Source organism: Anas acuta, chromosome 3, assembly GCF_963932015.1.
Source record: "Anas acuta chromosome 3, bAnaAcu1.1, whole genome shotgun sequence".
Taxonomy (NCBI): Eukaryota; Metazoa; Chordata; class Aves; order Anseriformes; family Anatidae; genus Anas; species Anas acuta.
The window spans coordinates 26134625-26155947 of record NC_088981.1 but is presented as its reverse complement, the minus strand read 5'-3'; the positions used below and the strand labels follow the sequence as shown (position 1 = coordinate 26155947).

The following is a 21323-nucleotide window of genomic DNA, read 5'->3' as shown; positions in this document are numbered from 1 at the left end:
GACCAGAAAAAGCTTTTTTCACAATAAATAAATAATTAATTAAAAAAAATAATAATTTTATAAAATATATGTAATAAGTTTTACTCTGGTGCAGTTGTCTACAAATATTATTTTCCTTAAAAGTTGAAAATGTATATATTAAGAAAGGAACCTCTATTAATAGCTCTAATTTTACTAAGAATAGACAACTTCAAACCATTTCTTAATCTAATATTTAAGTCATTGATTTGAAAAATGAGTTTCATTGTGCAATGTTTTATAATCTCTGCTAGAAGAACTAACTGGGATTCTCTATCCTAGAAGAACTGTAATCGATTTTATGCACATACCTGAAAAGTGTTTAATACAATTACTATAAGAAAGGCCAGAGACGAGAAATCATCACCTGGGTTGTTTAATATTCATGAAAAGAAATCACAAAGCAACCTGGAAAACCATAACACCTTATTCAATGTTAGACTTCTGTGCCTTTAGGAACACGGGAATATTTTCTTGGCTGAAAATAAACATTGAAACTGACCCAGTCATTACAGACAACAGCAGATATTTGAGGGGGAAAAATTGGTAGATGGTATTCTGAAGAAATTCTCTCTGTAAAAAAAAATATATATATATATATATATATATATATATATATATATATATATATATAATAGTTAAAAAAATCTTATTTCATGTTAACCCAATAAACAGTTTGTAATTAAAGCCTGAAGACTGAGGAATATCTTTTCTGGTTGTGTAACATATTTTGTTCTCGTTACTAAAGCCATGCAATGTAATTATGGGTAATCCATATGAATGTCCATTTCATATTTTACCTTTTTTGAAACTTATTAGGTATGTGGGGTAAATGATATTTGTAGGGAAAAGCAATTGAACAGGTTAGTTATGAAGATCTAAAAAATATATCTTTCAATATTGTCAGTACTGTTATCCTGAAAGTTTATCACTACCAGATGATAGCCTTTTCTTTTTTTTTTTCCACTCCTTTTCATCATTATAACCAGTTATCTGTGGATGTCCTCTACTCTTTAAACATTTATTTTTTTACAAGAATGAAATTAAATATTTATTTAGAATAACATGTTCTTTTATCTCCAGGCAAGAAAATTATTTTGTTCTTTTTCTGAAAAAAAAAAAAAAAAAAAAAAAAAAAGACAATATACAACTGAGTCTAAGTGCTACTGACCAAGTGGCTGAGAGAGATCAAGCAGAAAGTATCACTGCAAACAGAGATAGACCTTTGATTTTCTGATTTCCTGTGATGCATAAGCTATTATTTTTTCACTGTACTCTCAGGAAAAACAGAAACTCTAGTGAGAGGGAATTTGCCTTTCCTCCCTCTCCTCATATTAATATTGAAGCATCAAATTGAAAAGTCAATATAGAATAACCCACTGGAAAAAAAAAAAATATATCTTTTTTTTTCCTGCTACTTGTATTGTAGTAAAATCCAAATTCTGAGGCAGATACAGTGTAGCAGATGAGAGAGGGAACATAGGGAAACTGTGTAGAAGTGACTTGCTTTTTCAGAGTCACAGAACATGACAATCATACCCACTTCCAGGGAAACACCATATCAGTAGAACAGGAGCAAATGTTTATGCAGGAGGCGCGCGCACACACACCCCGCACTATCCCTTTCCTGATTCCAAGCCTTCACCCTGTAACAGGACTTTTCATATAAGTGAGGTTTACACTTCACCACACTAGTTATTAAATGAAATCTTCCCTTTTGGAATTCAGACTTGGTCTAGGTAACAGAGATAAGGTACACACAAACAGCCACACTTCACTTCACTTTCAAAGCCCTCACTGCCACTTTAGCCCTTAGTTTGCACAACATGACAACCTGAATTACCATAGACTTCCCTATGGTAAACCTCAGGTCATTCCCTCCTATGCTGTTTTCCCAACCCTCTTCCTTTTGGGAAGCTTCCTATATACACACAGTCATCAGTGGAGGAATTAAAATTTAGGGAAAACACTGTGACTGACTTCCAGACTTTCTGTTAATCTGATCCTGTTTGGCTAAAAGAGTTGTAAAAGGCAATACCTATGCAGAATTACAGAGTTATAGATTAAACAAATCTCTCTTCAGGTAGAAGACTCTAGCTGAGGTGGCATCAGATGGCACAATGGATTCCTAGTGGGAAGTGAATTTGCTTTTGCTTTTGTGTGTTTGTGTTCTGTACAACTTGCTAGGAGAGAAAAAGCAAACAGGAAAAATCAGTTTGAAGATCTGCAGTAATTAACAAAACTCAAATTTCAGAGGAGTTGTGTTTTTTTCCCTTACCTCGTTACATGCAAGCTTTCAAAGAGTAGTGACAACTGTGCACATCAGCAAAGTGATAGTACATCAGTGAGCAGGGAATTCACTCTTTTTCACTTAAGACCAAGAAAGTCAAAGCAGAAGACTGAGAGGACCCAGGTACTTTTAATGGGAATAAGGCTAGCTAAGAAAATTTTGATGCGAGAACTCCTGTAGTGTCAGTGACTACCATTAAACACAAATATTTATGGAAAATGAAATGGTCACTCCCTCACATTTTTATACAAGAGGAAAACACTTCATGAGTTGCTTAGTTTTCGCAAGACAGACCTACCAAAATCACTGTCACTGCTTCATGCTAATTGATTGATCTCTGCTGTTATCTTCATTCCAGCTTTATTTCCACAGTCAGCACGTTCCTTTTCAAAAATCTGCCACAGTTTGACAGCTTTTTAAACAAGGAACATATGTTTCAAAACTTCTTAAACAAAGACAGCAGTTAGCTAAAATAGACAATGTGAGGAGAACTGGAAGTAATGGTCTGTAATTGTCCAAGTCAGCTAAGAAACAATTAAAGAGCTTTGACCCCATGAAATTAAGTCATAATCCTTTCCCATCTTATATGCAGTGCTTCATCCACCATGATCAGATGCCACCACAATTCTAATCATTTATTCAAATCTAATCATGAGGCCATTCAAACCATATTTGAAGGTAAAAGAAAAAATAAATAAATAAAAAGAAAGCAAACTTATCCAAAAAGTCAGGTATATAAAGGTCATCTCAGTTTAAATACATGTACTCCTGTGATGACATGGACTTTAAAAGTAGTGTGCAATACCACAGTTCAACTTTGAAACTAAGTGCTAGTTTTATGGCTTTAAAGTCAGCAATGAAGTAGACATCTGTCATCATTGATCTGAAATGAAATTTAAGCTATAATCAACTCCAAAAACTGAGTTTTGTGTCTGATGATAGGTGAATACGTAAAATTCAAATGTAAAGTGAGCCAAATTCAAATGAAAATGCTAGAAAATATTTCTAAATTCTGAATTAATTTTGGAAAAAAAAAATCTATGTCCCACAGTGTCATGAAAAAGGACTATACCAATACCAAGTTACTATGATTAGGTAGTATTAAGTAAATTTTTGAATTACCCATTTCCCTAAAAAAGGGCATTCTTGTTTACACTTAAAAAGTATAAGGTAAAATTCCCTTCCGTTATTATTTCTGGTCCACTGATCCTACACAAGCTGCCTTATTCTTTTCCCAACACATTGTTTCATATAAGCTATAAAAGAAACTTTGATGTTGCAGTGCATCATCAAAGGTCAAAAGAATGCTGGAAAGACTTTCTTTCATCTTCAAAATTTTAATATCCACACAAGTGGTTCTTTCATATAACACAAAAGTGCAGTAAGTGCAATAAGCATCAGTATTTTGAACTGTGCAGGGGAAAAATAAACTGTTTTACCCTGCCAAGTCTCCCTGGCTATAAATGTTAGCATTTACCCCTCTAAATCAGAAGAGATTACTACTCCAAAATTAAGCCCATTTACTTCACAGTGTAGTAAATACATTGTGAAACAGTATGCATTGTTAAACTAGAGATTGGCAGGAAGTGGTTGATACAGGACACAATAATTTAACAGATATATTTAAATAAATAAATAGATAGATAAATCATTACATGGCAATAAAAAGCTCTCTAAGTGAAAGATCTTTGCTTCATTCCTGATTTTCTACCAAGTATCTGTTGTGTGTTTCAGTAACTGCATGCAAAAAACTTCAGGTCTCCATAGTGCTGGCCTATTGCCTTTCTTACCCAGGAGAGGTTTTCTTTTTTAATTACTCATCCTTATCCTCATAATCCCTTGATGTGAGCTCAAAGTGTAATCTGCGTAATTTCAGTTTTCAGTTAACATACCTTGAAGTGTTCTTCATAAAACCTCCAGTGAGCACCATTACATACTTCACCAAGAAAAAAGAGTGCACCAGTGCTAACAAAACTGTTCTTTCTGACTCCATTGTCTCACAGCATGATGCCCTGGGGATACGTTGCTTCCTATAAGGCTCAGCTGGGGTGAAAGCTATAGCTTAAAAGGTTCTTGAGAATGTTAACCACATATAGTATCACAGGGGCATATTGTGGGCTTTTAAGCACTTTAACCACCTTTTTCCTTGCAGAGTCTTTTTCTTATCTGCATTTGGGTTCTCTATGGTCTGAAAATCTCTGGCAAGATGTTTACTAGATGTTCTCTCCTGTTTAGGTGGAAGAACATTGAGGTAAATCACAAATAATTTCAAATCAGTGTGTGTGACACAGACATATCAAGCAACGTTGAATGAATTTCATGGAAAATAGAATTTTATGCAGATTCTTCAGTAGAAATGAATATTTCTGTACGCACACACACAAATGCAGTAGGGGTATACATATTTATACTACTCATCTTTTGACCACTTTCTTCTGATATTTGGTCTGCAAGGGGGAAAAAAAGAAAAAAAAAAAAAAAAAAAAAAAAAGACTTCTAGACTTCTATAGAGAGCAATTCATTCCAAAGACCTAAGTTTAGATCCTGCTCAGCTTCCCAATAGTAAAGATTTATTCTTTCATTGACCATCTATGGGGATGGAGTGATTATAACTTGACACTTAGCCAGCAAAAGGATGGTAGGTACAAACACACACAGATCATTTACATTGTTTTGTACATGTTGGATGACAGAGTCTAGGAGCACTGCAGAAACCTGAATGATCCTGAAAATGAGTGACAGAAAAACAGGATGTGATCATAAATTGAAACTGTGTAATAAACTCTTGCACTAAGAAAGGGAGGCTTTAGAAGCTAGCTAGAAGATTTCCTAATAATCTCTTCCCCATTAATCACCCTTGTCATGCAAAATGAATCAGAGTTTATTCATTCACCTGGGGAACTTCTTCTATGATATCATTGACATAAATAAGATGGATTTATTGCTTGCAAGCAGACAAAGAAAATTCTAAAACCAAGATGATGCCTTATCAGGCTTTCCCTATTAATACAAACTCATTATAGAAAGACCCAGTTCTAGAGCAAATTCTCTGAATGAACCTTATGTTAGGTTTCATTTTACAAATTAGTAGGTCGAGAAACATGCAGGTCTGCCTGGACTAATGGCTGGTAGGACCAGTCCTGTGTATTACTGCATGGAAATATTGGATATCAGCTCCCATACTCTATCTTTGCCCTTGTTGCTACTAAAAATGTCACTTAACATATTTAAGTTGCTACAAAAAGAAAGCTGAAACAATGAAAATATTAAGAAATATTTTTAATTGTAAATTGTCAACAAATATGTTGACAAAGTTACCATCTAATTTATCACTGCAGTTATAAATGACTGGATCCTATCTATTTGCTGTATAGCAGGATATGAAGAATATAATTACTTTCTGCACTTAGTGTTTTCTGGAATTTTAAATTAATGACATAACTGGCAAAGGACTTTATAGCAAGCAGTTAAAACTTAGTTGGTTTACACTCTTTCAGTGAATATTTAGTTGATACATGACTATTAAATCCAAAGGAAAAAAAAAAAAGTGGGTTACAGCTTTATCAATGCTCAATTTAAATTGACTGCTTGATAGTTAGCACTTTTTTTTAATTATTATTATTATTATTTTGGAGGGCTTGTTTATTTATTTGTTACTGGAGTGATAGAATATTTATTCTTACAGTTTATTGTCATCCAACTTCTCTAGCACATGTTGTCCCCGTAGATTTCTGTGTGCCCCTTTAGAACTCAGAAAAATTCCCTATTCAGGAAGTACTGAAGATTTACTCTGCATTCACTGTGATCTTTCTACACCATTAAGTTCATGACAGCCACGTTTGAAAGAGAAAAACGTTGCACAGACTTCTGGCACAATAAAGAAGATGTGAAAAATCTAAAAGAGGAATGACTGGATAAGAGGCATCTTGGAGAATATTACTCAGTAGAGATTCTGTCTTTGGCTTGGAGTTGCTAACTGCCATTACAAATGACAGCAGATCTGTCCCTTGCCAGTGAGAAACTTGAAGCCAAGTCTAGCACCTGAGCAAAAAGCTTCTGTCAGAAGATGGAAAAAGAAAGTGCTTGTAGCATTATTTCAAACTCTCCATGTTCAGAAGATCCTCACCAAACTACCATCAAAATAGAGAGAAAATGGAAAACAGTATGTTCTTATTCAACACTGCGGCTATGAATCTTCCTCCCTGTTTCTTCCTTTCTTAGTCACCTACATGTAAAAATGCAACTCAGTCAAAAAGGATTGAGAAAATAAGTCTTTCAAAAAAAAAAATTTCCAAAGACAGTACATTGTTTATAGAAATATTAATTTCAAGAGCATGTAATAAATTTAACTTTGCAAATATATATATATTATACATATATTTTTCAACTTCTTTTGTTTGGATCTATACTTTCTATATATATATAATATAAAAGTATATTACAACATAAAAGTTAAATTAAAATGAATTGGACTAGTCAAAATATATTCTACACTATTAAAATAGAATGCTCATATATGGGTAGAAACCATTGTCACTCTTTAGTTATTATTTTGATTTACAATGCCAATTTTTCCCAGTGGGTGACTATTAAAGATCACATAGTGGTTCTAGATGTCAATAACCTCTGTACAAAAGAAGATCAGTTTAAAAAAAAAATAAAATAAAATTGTGAAGCTTTTTCTGTGTTTTATTATGCTTTATGTTCTTATATTCATGTTCCATTGGCCCCCTGCAAAGCTTCTATTTGCAAAATCTGGAGAACATGACAAAATTAGACAAAAGTTGTTCTCAGCTCTGAATAGCAAATCATCGCATTTTCTGTGAGCCCAAATCAAAATCTCCTTTTACATGACCATCACTGAAAAAGGATTAAGCTAAATATATTAGCTAGAAGCAATTAGTTGTCTCCCTTTCATTAATAATTCCCCCCTTCCTCCTCCCAAGAAGGCAAAAGCAGTGTCAATCTGTGTCAAGTCTTAACAACAAACTTTTCTGTAACTGCCAACATACGCTAAAACAGATAAGTGACCTTGACCTTCCCACTAATGACCACAGCAGGGTGAATAAAATGGTTTATTTTAATCACAGCTACCACAAAAGACACAATGAAAGTAATTCCTCGAGTCAGCTATGGGAGTAGCTGACTAGAGGTGGCTAGAGTAAGAATATCCCCAAGAGAAAAATGCAGCTCTTGAGGGCATCTGTTTACTGAAGTTTACCCAAGTATGTACCAAAGGCACAAACTTGCATTTGAAGAATTTTGAAGACATCTGTAATGGTGCCAATCTTCAGATCACAAAGAATGGCTCTCAAACACACTTTTCATTATGAATAGATGTAAGTTATATTGTAATAATGATAATTAAATGCATTACTTATGAATTGAGAAGGACTTTATTCAGTATTGCTTACTGGAATTCTAACTATAGGTCAAATTCTTGGCTAGTGCATTTGTATTGATTTCAGCTGATTTGTAAGTAGTTTAAATCTATCCCATAGATTTCTGGAGACTTAATTTAACCTTGGTGTATTGAGATCTCTGGATTTTTTCAAGTATTACAGATTAATCACATTACAGGTAAAAAACATGACAGTGATGCTAAACTGATTTCATTATATAAATATCTGAGAAAAATACCTGGTAAGGTCTCCAGTGGATTATCAATTACACCAATGGACTCCTGATATGCACTCCATTATGCTGCAATGACTAGTTGCATTTTACATTGTGCTAGTATCCTATACCTTCTGTTAAGTCTAATAGAAGGCAGTTGTGCACCTCCCCCCACCCCCAAGCAGCTAATCTCAAAGCAGCTAATTACTGCCACACCTGCTTTCTGTCAAAAGCCAGTAAGAAAGGGAAGCAACATTTATTGTCATTAAAAGGGTGGCCATATTATCTCCTCATTCTCATTAAGAGGACAGACAGGTTGTCTTCAGGTTGAGGGAACAAAATGAGTTTTCAGGTCCCAGTCCTCTAGAAGATGTCAGAGAGGAGATTGTCTATGAGAGCTAACATGATACACCAAGACCAGAGAAACACATGAGCACAGCTGTACCCCTTTGATTACTAGTGTTGCAGGAGGGAGACAGCATGACAGATAATGAGAGATAAAATAAAATCTTTCTTATACAATCTTACACATTTTTGGTTATTCATATTATTCTTATAGCACAGACAGATATTTATGAAAGAATAATTAAAAGCATGAAAGAAAACCTGTAATAAAATGCATTATCTGTTCTGGATATTCTGAAAAAAAATCATTTGTCTATTTCCCTTAACCTGACCAAAGTGTAAGTTAATTGAATAACAACTAAACCATCCCCACACAAGGGTGCAGCAAAATTACTAACAGACAACTGAGACACTACTTGATCCCCTCAGCACAACAGAAACTGCACTGAAGGGGAGGATGAACTGAGCCTCCAGCTGAACCACCCAGACAAGGCATAGAGGAGTACCAGGCTCAGCAGGTGCAGAATTGTCTTGCAGAGGTTATTGACAGTACCAAAATGCTCTCCAATTTGCAGTAAGTCATTGGAGGATGCTTCAGCCTCAGGAGTACGACTGAACATGTGTCTCCATGTTTCTGCTCCATTCAGCTGACATAGTTTCTCTCAAAGGTGTCCAAGTTCAGTTCTCATGGGCAACCCGATTTAATAGGTGGCATCTCTGACCACAGTGAAGGGGGTTGGAACTAGATGATCTTTAAGGTCTCTTCCAATCCAAGCCATTCTATGATTTGTCCTTTAAATACACTACTCTTTCTTTCTCTTCTGATATTATTGTCTTGAACTGGACTGGGATAATAATTCATTTATATGTGTAATTAGGCCTTACATAGATAAGCTTGGTTACAAATAAGGTCAAATTCCACAAATATTTTAGAGAAAAAATGATGAGGAGAAGAAATTTTGGCAGTGTCAAAACATTTTGATTCAGCATTCTGAAAATGACATATTGACTTTCAGTATTTCAAAACTTACTTGTTATTCCAATGGAAGTTTTTTTAGGGTTCAAAACAAAAACCAAAAATACACTTCTGGTTAAAGCGTATTCACTTTCACAGTGACCAACAGCTCTCCTCCTTTAACTTAAATCTTTTTACATTCAACATAAATATGTTACATGAATTTTTTTGTGCTGTTTGAAATAGACATCACCTTATCTCTGATTTATACATGAAACTAGCTTCAATACAGCTGGATACTTCTCAGTTCTACTTTGCAGTATTTACAGTGCAGCACAGTGGGAGAAGTGACAAAATTACATAGTGGATTAAGAAAGACAAAACTATATTTTATTTCAAGGCTATTATAATGTGACATGTTTCAATTCTGAGTTTAAATCATAATTTTAAAAAATTGATGAGAAGAGAATGACAAAATTAAAAACAACTCCGTATAGGGAGGAAGGAATGGAACAAAGAGATAGAAAATGATATTTTTGGTCAATTCAAAATATTCCATTTATACATATAAGAAAAATATTGCTTTCACTTCTGTTTTGTCATATATTTCATTACCATCATCATTTACTATAGCTGACATCAATTAAATTTTACATAAAAGTTGCAATTTCTAATGAAAAAAAAATAATTAAAACCCTGTAATTGGCCCAGAGGAGAAGGGTAAACCTCAACCATAAATTATACCTCATTATATCTCATTTCTTCCATACAGACAAAGTGAACTTTCTTCTGATTCAGCATTGCAGGAAAACAAAAATGTGGTAAGAGTATAATTTTCTCAAAAAAAAACAAAACAAAAAACAACAACAACAACAAAAAAACTCAGTAACTCCTGGTCTCATTTTTCTACATCTCACATATGGCTTCATACTTGCACTTCACACACCTGGTTTGTCTGGTGAAAATCAGCTACTATGTCTACAAGTTTTCTTTCCCTTAAAAAACAAACAAACAAACCTCTCAGGTTTATTCATTTGTGGAGGGAGAGCTGGGCAGCCAAAAAAAAAAAAAAAAAAAAGAGAGAAACAGTAGGGTATCATGCAAATCATACAAAGACCCTTTATCTCTAAATCTTATTCTCCTTCCTCATATTGCAGAACTTAGAAGAGACCCAAGCTAACATTGTGCCTTATTATTTATTTATATAAAGGTGACATTTTTTTTCCTTTTGTTTCATTTCTATATTTGAGCCTATAATATTTTAAGTCTCAGGATATTGGTTTCAAAAACACAGGTAAAACTTGACAGCAGAATATCTTTTTTTTTTTTTTTCCTTCCTTCATTACTGTAAGGAATGTGTATGCATCTACATCAGATTCCAGAACCAAAATGCTTTCAGAGGAGGTGAATTTCAATTTCTGAAAAAGTACTTTTCCTGTATCAGTTTATAATTTCTTTACATGCTCTGTAAAAATTTGCTTTCATGACTTAAGGAGTTTCTCCGTTGCTACATGACTGGCTGATACAAAAATTGCACAGCTGTCTCATCTTCTGGAAGAATCTTTCCAATCACCTTTATGTTCTGTGGATTTTGTTCTGTTTTAACTCTTCATATGCCACTGTACATTCTGCCATTTCTGCTACTAAGATTAGCAGTGATAACCTCTGAAATGGGATTGGGTTATAACTGCTGGGAATAACATAGATTGCTGTAGACCAGTTTTCTCCCAGTGTAATCTCAGCATATCTCAGATCCTGCTCTCAGATCCTGCTAGACTAAAGCACAGAATACCTACCAGTGTAGACTCTCTTCTTTATGATGACTATGCAAAATAGCTGCACTACCATGCTGATTATCTAAGATTTTAGTGCTTTTAGGCATTCAAATCACTCACTTTGGTTTTAAGGGAGCCTGAAAACTAAATCCCACAGCATGAAATACTGTAGAGGCACAAGACTTGGAGTACAGGCAACACATGTGAATATGTTCCTCTTCAATATACCATCAGTTTGCTTTCCTGTTTTATTTTACTCCATTATGAGAAAATGTTACTATAAAAATGAATTTTTCTTTCCTAAATACAGTCTGCTTCCTAGCTGTCACAAGAACCAATACTGTAGGCAAATACAGGATTTCTTTTCAGATCTTCAAAAATATTCCTGTCTGTAGGACATTAATCTCTTCATGACTGCAATTAAAAATGTGTCCAACACCACACAGATGTCAGCATACAAAATTTTCCTAAGCAGTGCTATAAGAACAATAGGTTTATCAACACCTCAGCTGTTTCTTTATGAGAATATTGATATAGTTTATTCAATTTGAGGTTAAGAATTTCACACAGAATAATTTTGCCAGATGGCTTATCCTTACTCACATTATGAATTCAAAGTTTAATTATTCTAGGCTTTGTCATTCACAACACTTACAATTAGGTTTTCTGACAACTCCTATTGTAGAACTCTGCTTTCAGGCATTTGTCTTTGCCACATTTTAGTATTAAACCTGGATATCTTCCTTTAGATTAAAATTTTATGAAAAGTTTCAACAGGGATCATTTATGCATTTCTGAGGAAAGTAATGAAAAATAAATAAATTAAAAAGTTTCACATTTTTACCTTTAATAATTCTACAGTCCCTCCCTCAGTTTCCCAATTAATTCATTCTTTTCTGCCAGTGGATGGCCTTCTATTATTTCTTCCATGTACCACGTCTTCTGTGTCTGTGTGAAGAAAGAGAGAGGACAGGTGTAAATATTAAAGCCAGGATGTCACAGAATGGGTCTTATTACAAAAATGAAAGAGCTTGTGTTTTTTTCGTCGTTGTTTTTATCTGAAATACTGTGATTTTAATTCTATGTAAACTTTACCAGATCAAAGAGAAGCACACATTTTATTAAATTTATATTTTATATTATACTATTAACTGTTTGATTCTCTTCATCACTTCAAGCCATGTAATTTTTAAAGCTATGAATCCTCTCATTGAGAATGAGGGCATGCCAGGGATATCACTCATTTCTGGTTTACCTTCCTAGAGATTTCTTTCCCATCACAGCTGACAGTGTCACATACTATCAAATTTTCCATAGCTGTCTTTTAAACAGCTCTGCTTTTATAAAGACTGTTTTATTCCATAATTTACAAGATATGTTTTTACTTCGAGTTCCTGAATTGCTGTGTTGATATTTATTTCTATAAATTCTCACAGCCAGAATAAGTTGTTTTGGGACGGTACAGATGAAACTGACAACTCAAAATGAGTTAGTTGTTCCAAGAACATACTAAATGGTACTTGGAATAGGACCTTTATTTATTTATTTAAATCCAGGTAGATTTTATGTTTCCAGAAACTGCTTCTTTGGGATTTTTGTGCATGAGAGACCATTATTTTAATACCAAAATCATATATACATTTTGTAATACTCAAAATTGCTCAAAAACTGCATAAAGAAATTTGTTAATGTAAATATATACAAATGTGTATTCAACTAAAGAAACTGTAGGTAGAAAGAGGTAAAATGTTCTTTTTTAGCCATATGAGTTTTATTCATGGTGTACTTTTGCTCTAGTTCTGATTATTGTGCACTAATCAACTTTGAGTATTTAAAATCAATTAGACTAGGTCTTCAAGTCTTGGAGTCCTTCTGTACTTTGCACCTGCACTACAAAATGTGACTTTAGCTAACAAGTTTTAGATAAAGTCCCCTCACTGACTGACATAAGTTTCTGCTTAGTGAACTAGAGAGAATAAAATGCATTGATATCCTTACAAAAGATTCTTCATGAAGATTAAGGCACAGACATTTCCCATTCTCTTATATTTTATCTTTTCTCAGCATCTTGTACAGCTTCTAGGGTGGATAGCAAGTTCATGCTCAGATTAAACTAAAGGCAAATTCATGATTTTGTTTATAGTGTCTTGTGCCTCAAGCTAGCCATCAACCTTATTTAAGCATTTGAGAACAACTCAGGGTCTTTTCTGTTCACAAAAGAACTTGTGAGTAGCAGACATTGCCTTTGATTTTTTGTGTGTGTATTCATGTCCCTGTAGATCATGAGGGAGTCACCACTCTAATGCATAAATAGAATTAAATTAAATCTCTTCCTTACTAAATTATTTGGATTGTCTGACTGGTACAAATCTTTATACTATGCTTCTCCATATTTGTAGTATGCATGGGTTCCTTTGGAGTACTGCCAAGCTATCCATACAGGAACACGGATCCTTCATATTTATGCTGTTACACAAAGACCCGAGGTCAGCCCCCAAGTGCCAGTTATCACCAGCTGTCTTTTAATTCACACCTGCTGAAGTTCAAGTTTCTAATTTCCATTAATTTTCAAAAAGAGAAAGGAACTTGGTTTTGGAAGAGAAGATTGTTTTCAATGAGAGAAAATTAGTCTTTTTGACTGCTCACTGTTTTGGATGTGTCCAGGCTGCCTGATATTTGCAGTAAGCATTCCCCAAGGGACCATAATCCCATAGCACATTCACTGGGGACACAAAAGTAAAAGCAGCAAGACTTAGAGCTGTTATATTAGCTGTTTCCTACTCTCATGCTCTTTCTGACACATGAACCTATTCTCTTACCCTAAACCTGAGGAAGAGAGTTAACACTAGCATAAATGGGCCTGAGTCTCACTTTTTCTTCTTCCAGAACACCAGTTTTGCTTTTGTTAGTAGAGCTACTGGCAATTTGTTCTTACTTGTGATAGGATCCATTATGATTTTCTGAAAAAATCTATCTTATCTCTCGTAGCATTTTGGATACTAGTTGTCACAAACAACATAGAATCATAGAGTAACCTGAGTTGGAATGGACACACAAGGATCAACAACTCCAACTCCTGGCTCCACACAGAACCACTCAAAAATCGAGCCATTTTTCTGAGAACATTGTCTCAGTTTAACTTAAGTAAGACAATAAATGAAATATATTTACTTGCTTTGAAACTGACACACTCCTCCATTCACTACATGAGCTTTTCTCTATACTGCCAGCTAATGAGTTTTATTTGCCTCTCAAGTCCCACACACAGAAGAATAAATCAAGATATATTTTTTTAATGCATAATTCAAAAGAACAAGAAGCAGTGATCAATCTGAATAGTAAAAGCTAATCATTATTTTAAAATACAGGCCGAATTTCTCAGCGAGTGTTTTCTCTGGTAATACCAAGGGGTTTCACTTACCTGTGATCTTTGCTCTGATTTTGTTATGAGTTCTTCATGAATCTCATATGAAAATAATAAGATAGAGTAAGAAGATATAAAGGCAGAAGGGCAAGGTGGAGAAGAAATTTGATCAGAAGTGAAAAGGAAGAGACTATCTTGACTCTGGTAATCCAAAGAATTAGCTTCAGGGGGAACCTCCGTAATGCACTTGTCTTACAGCTGACTGGGTATTTTATGGAATATATTCAGGGACAGATCACCAGACTAGGAATAAAAAGACTTGAACTACAACAAAGCTAGAAATGAAATTTCAGTCTTGGGTTAATTCTGATATTACAACTTTTGCTTCATCCCGTACAGAAAGAAATTTTCATTGTAAATCTATTTGGTAGCAGATTAACAGCCAGTTAGTGTTAGGCTGAAATGTTGTCTGGTATTGGCTAAACCATTTGCCTCAATTGTGCAAAACGCTAAAAGTCGCCCTTAAGTTTCACTGACATGTATTAAAATTTTACAGTCCTTCAGTGCCCTAATACAAATAGTTATACTTGCTTTCCTGAAGTATTGTGACACAATTTCAAAATATAGTCATTCATGAAAACAGAAGAATAAATTAAATACTTTCATATTTTAAAATAAGAATTTTAATCAAAATATAACAGAATAGTAATGGGGGAATGTAAAAGAACATTTAAACCCAGAAGAGATACAGGTTTGTGTTGGACCTGTTATAAGTCTGATTGAAAAGGGAATGAGGGAGGGCTGAAAGGGGAGAGGAGGAAAAATGAAAACTGGAAAGAAATGTGTTTAATTTTCATGTTTTGTTGCAAAGACACACTATACTGTTCTTTAGTACTCATTACTGAAGTTGTGAAAAAAATAAAAAAACCCTTTTCCATCCTCATAGAGCTGTGCAGCCTATATTTTCGAGGGACAGGAGGGGAATCATCAGTGTGGGAAATGAATGAAATAGAGACTAGGTCAGGACAAATGCATAATCATAATAATCAGATGCTTCAGGGATCTAGATTATTTGGGGAGGGACTTCAACACACTTCAAGAAAGCAGACAGTACTGTGACACAGAAGAGGAGATGATGTCTTTCCCCTGAGTCTCAGAAAAGTAGCTAGAAAAATAATAGGCAGGAAATAAGGAAGACCAAAGTCAGAGAAGGGCAGATAGAAATTATACTGAAATGGGAAAAGAAGGAAATGGATCATGGATGTGAGATGCCTGCTAACTAGGGAAAGATCATCAGGGGAAATCATTTATTCAGTGCTGTTTTGTAGCATAAAAAAATAATAAATTCAAGCCAAAATAAAAACAAAAAAAAAAAAAGTGATCGACCAGTGAGTCATATGAGTAGTGCAGAGTAAATAGCATACTATTTCAACATGATCAGGCAAGTATTACTGAGAAATCAGACAGAAGTCAGAGTAAGCACAAGAACATTTGCAGGAACTCTTAGGAGAGGGGATAAATGGAAACAGATATGTCCTGCTCTGAAAGCAAGAAGCTTGCATCAGTTCAGTTGCAGTTTTGAAATATCTAGAGGTATGCAATTGAAGATATAAAAAGACACAAGTCTTGAAGTAATAAACCAAGTCACTGATCCATCTTTCAGCTTGATATAGATATATATATGTATGTATGTAAACATATATATACTTACAAATATAAACAACTTAATACCTTATAAATGATAATACTGTGCATGTGCGTAATCAAGCTGCATCTAGATATTCAGTAGTCTAAGTAATCATTCTCCTGCATCAGTCAATTAAAGAATTCCTAAGTTCACATTAACATAACATGCACTAACTTCACCCAAGGAACCACTACAGTGCATAACATTAATATGAAAGAACCTAATGGCTCCCCAAGTAGGCATTGTCAGTATATACCCAAAGGGCCCCATTGGAGCTGTTACAGCACATTGTACCCAAAATCTGTGGATTAAATGCTTGTTTAATAGGCTTCAGCGTGGGAGAACATAACAGGTACTGCCCATAATCTCAGTCATCCATGGGTAATGGGAGAAACTAATACACTTCCAGCAGGAATGACAAACCAGATTCAAACTGAGGGAAGCAGTACAGTCATTGTAGCAGTGCCATTCGAAGACCATAATGGGCACAAACATTCCTAGCACAATATAAATGAGATAACTGGTTTTATTACTCCATAAACTCACAAAGTTATCACAGAGGGAAAAAATCACTTCTGAAAGTGATGGAGAACTTGACAGGAACCCCTATCCTTCTGCTGTATTTTTTTTTGGAATGTGACAACATTATGATTTCATGAGAAAATTTCTACTATTACTTCACATTTCCAAATGTGCAAGGTATTGCGATGGTAGAAGAGATCAAGCTGTATAATTTTCCCCAGTACACATACATTTGCATTTGAAAGTATGTACACTTTCACTCAGAAGCTCTTTAACTCACAATAATGGTACCAAAAATCCATATTTGCCACAGAAAGGAGGTGTTATTTCATGGCACAGAAAGGAGGTGTTATTTCATGGCACATAGAAACGACACACATACTATCATTATCAATAATTTGAGGATCTCTGAAGTATTTTAAAATTTTTACTTTTTCTTGTGACTATATGGACTCATTACTGCAAAAATAGACTGCACCGTCTTATGTTGATGGAAGTACATAATTCTTCTGATACCATTCAGAGAATTGGCTTGAAAAGAAAAAAGGAAAAAAAAAAGGGAGGGAGGGGGAAAGGAGGTGGGGAACAGCCCTTCTCCCCAGCAATACTTAGCCTTGATTAAATACACAGGTGATACAAAGCCTAAATAAATCTATGACAATATTGGTATAACTGATTTCAGGCTACTCTAGCAATCTCACTACTAGTAGAGTTGTAGAAAATATTCAAGTGTAATGACCCTGCTCTGGCAACAGCAGGAGAAATGGAGGACCATGTTTTTAGTGTAATCTACTTAAGGTCTGCCAGCACAGCTATATGAGCAAATCTACATAGATAGAATTAATCTTGACTAAAAAGTGTTTTTGTCAACAATGATGTATACCAATCTAGTGAGACAAATCCACTATCACAAGAAAAAAATAGTTGTATCAAATGTTTGTAGTCATTTAAGCTGGAATTGGTGTTTCTTTCCAGAAGGCACTATTAGAAAACCATTTCTTCATTAAGTTCTAGAGATCTGCTATTTAATTGCTCTTTTAGACCTTTGACAAGTGTACTTTAGGGAAAGTGCTTTGTAGAGAAAGAGGGAACTAATGAATTTAAGCCAATACATGTTAAATCTCACTGAAGTTGGTGATTATTATTTTGACTTCTTGAAATAGTGAAAGCAGTGGATTTATCTCGTTAGATTGATATAAATTATTGTCAGAAAAAGCACTTCTTGGTCAGAATTAATAAAGACCTTTTGTCTATCTCTGAACAAGGTTAAATACATTTTAATAAGCAAAAATAAAGGAAGATTCATCAGTAGGTTCTTTCCACAGATAATCTACCTTAGACAATAAGCACAGCCATAGACTTCAAGTGATTTACAAATGATAAATGTTTTTAAATGTGCATAAATAACTTAGAAGTCTGAGTCACATACTTAAAAGACAGTTAGGTGTCTTGGTCCCTCTGACTTCTGGTGAAACTCAGAATATATCTTTTTAAATTAGCAGTATTGAATACAAAAATGTCACCTTGGTCAAGCTTAATTCTTCCATGCCTGGCCCTGCCTCTGGTCAACACCTGTTTGCAGTCTGGGTACCCTTCATCAGAAATACTTAAGTGAAGCCCTACTATCTGAAACCCTCTGAAAACCTCTGAAACCTGTCCTTTGCCCAGAAAGATATTGCAACCCCCCTACAAGTAATTATGTGCATATCAACATCTAGAAGTTTTTATAAGAAATATCCTAAGCTGTACCTGAGCAAAAGCCCGTGAGCACAGAGTGCCATGTAGATATGTTAGATGAAGTCTAAGAACAGGATAACCTTGTCCCAGCTATTCTGCATTATGTAAATATAGATATGGTACTGTTTTGACTACAATCCTTACAATCCTATTCCAGGGCCATCTTGCATGTCTCTTATTCTGTTATTTGGATAAGCACTGAGAAACAAAACACTTTTAAACTTTCAAATAAAAATGTCACAAAATATGAGAATTTTTTTTTTAATATATATATTATTGCAGAAAACAAAATGGCTGTCTGAGGGATAGTTGACAACTTAGACATGTTCTGTAGCAGTTGAAAGGCACCTCAGCTGGATGGAGAGTTAGGACTTCATAAAAAAAGAGAAGCAGCTTTATCTTATGATATAAGGAGAATCCCACAATAGCAACCTCCTCTCAGGGACTCAGAAAGGAGACAATTTCTTCAAAAGATTGCAAAGACTTCACAGTTGCAGAGATAAGAAGCCTCAGTTCTCTTCCCCTCTCAGCCTATCTCAGCCTACATAACTATCATATCTCCACTGGGATACCAGAAGCCAGGTTATCTGTTCAAAAGCAACTACTGAATTTTCTTCAGAAGCATTGCTTAATCTTTATTTTCTGCCAGATGTCTTAAAGCTAACACTTCAAGTCTATCACCACACAAAAACCTACCTGACATCAGTACCGAGATGGACTCCATACTAGCCAGAGGCACAAAAGTGAATGTGTAACTATCATTTCTCTCATGCTGTGAGCAAAGGTTATTTCTTTTGAACTTAAGGTCCCAGCTCAAGTCCTATTAGGGAAGCCAGCCTTACATGTAGTTGAGGTAGAGGTACAGCAAACCTACAGAGCTGCCACTACTTCAAAGTCGCTAGCAGTTTCCAACATTCTCCCCAGACTAAGATCTGTGGCTATGCTAACACCTGGCTGCCTGAGTAACAGGAATAGGAGAAAGCAAAGATAAAAGATAGATTTACCATGCATTGAAAATTGAATAGCTTTCAGAATTTAGGTTCTTTTTAAGGTCTGCAATAACACCAATGGTTCCAGCTCAGAAGAATTCCACTGTTACCAAGTTACAATACAGACATAACCTCATTTGAAAGGGTACAGAAAGAGAAACACAGTCTTTGCACACATATGCCAAGAACTACACAAATATTCTTAGTTTACTTCCTCATTCTTTCCACTGGAAAGAGAAGAGAAAAGGAAGAGAAAAGGAAGAGAAAAGGAAGAGAAAAGGAAGAGAAAAAAAAGGAAGAGAAAAGGAAGAGAAAAGGAAGAGAAAAGGAAGAGAAAAGGAAGAGAAAAGGAAGAGAAAAGGAAGAGAAAAGGAAGAGAAAAGGAAGAGATGCTAACTTTCAATATTGATTAGATGCTCTTGCCTACCTTTTCCTGGTCAAAATTCCAAAACATGGAAAATTTGTTTTAGCCATTTTTGTTCTCTCCTCTCCACATTAAAAACTGAGAAGTGATGATATAAAACAAAGAAATTACTGGAGAAAACAACAACAATAACAAGAGAAAATCTGAATCATTCTCTTTTTCATAATTACCCAGTTGCATGACAGGGAGTATCACAAATTGATTAAAATCATCAAACTTTCATCAGTGGTAAACCTTGATCATTAGACATTGAGATTTCAAACCTCCATAAAATTATTTAAAACAAATAGCTAGAAATGCTTCAGGCAGACAAAAAAAATGCACAGTTTAATCTTCAGCTCACCTGTAAAAGTCAAATGGCCTGAAATCATAGAATCATAAAGGTTGGAAAAGACCTTCAAGATCATCTGGTCCTACCCATCACCCTACCACCAGTATTACCCACTAAACCATGTCCCTAAGCACCAGGTCCAACCTTTTCTTGAACACTCCCAAAACTGAGTCATCAAACAGGAGCTTTGTGTGTGTGGGAGTAGAAATGTTGTTTTTGCAGAGTTACATTGTTTAGAGGAAAGGAATGTGGCATTGAGGTATGCTTACAGTGATAAGAAAGCTTAGCAGGTGACATTGTAAAATCGGACTCCTTAGAACAATTAGGTGAAAATCACGGTGTTAAGTCAAGTCAGATAAGTGAAGAAACATTACCACTTCAAGCAGTAAAAACGTCAAAATAAATCTGAAATTTAACAGGACGGCAACTGAAGGCCATGCATTGTTTGTGAAGCATCAGATAGATTGTGAACCTGGATTACCCACTCAGTAGGGAAACAGGGGAGGGTCCTGTCATCAAAAGGTATATAAACCGTGTTTTGGAACTAGTAGGTGTGTTCTTCTGCTTGTGGGGTGCCTGCCATTGCAACTGTGAATAAATTACTACTTCACTGAGATCCTCCCCTGAGCCTGTTATTGGCTATGGAGTGTTTCTCACAGGTGTAAATACTTCTGAAAAATATCAGGTGTTTCACCTGCAGTTTTCATCTTCTCCTTGCTCAAAATGGACTGCTAATATTCTTCTCATCTTTTGTCTCCATTTTGAATTTGCATTTGTGTCTCTGTTGGCAAAATTCACTGTCTTATAAAATGTTTGTACAGTATGCACATGCTAGGGATATAATTGTTTTGGAGATTTGTGCAATAGTAAAACAGCCAAGGCTTGGGCTGAGGCAGGAGGGAGTTCAATCTAGTCCAGATATCCTGCTGTCCCCTTGCTAACTGGGCTCTGCAGGTACAGATTCACTAGGCTGGGATGTGAGGGAGATGATTTTAGCCTTCTGCATTTACCCTTTACTCATTACCCCACAGCTCCTTTCCCTTTTGCACAAATTGTCAACATTTGTATTCACAGCACAATCTTACAGCCTCTCACACAGGAGAAGCCCTGTGGCTACTCAAGGGGAGCAGAAAAAGAAGGTAGATGAAGTTAAAGAGAAGAAGTAAAGGGACAGTTTTCTTCATCACCAGTTCCCTTGACTATGTGTCCATTAAATAGGACTTTAATAAAACAGCCGAGTACTATACAATAGGGAAGTCTAGGCTTGTCA

The 21323-nt window shown here is 35.1% G+C and overlaps 1 long non-coding RNA gene across 1 annotated transcript; it reads right to left on the bottom strand.

The window, feature by feature from the left end:
• Positions 1–378: 378 nt before the first annotated feature.
• On the bottom strand, positions 379–20681 carry LOC137852975 (uncharacterized). The gene is made up of 3 exons (XR_011094116.1): positions 20539–20681; positions 11844–11947; positions 379–591 (listed from the first exon to the last, which is right to left on the bottom strand). It is a non-coding gene; the product is annotated as an uncharacterized lncRNA (long non-coding RNA).
• Between the last annotated feature and the right edge of the window lie 642 nt (positions 20682–21323).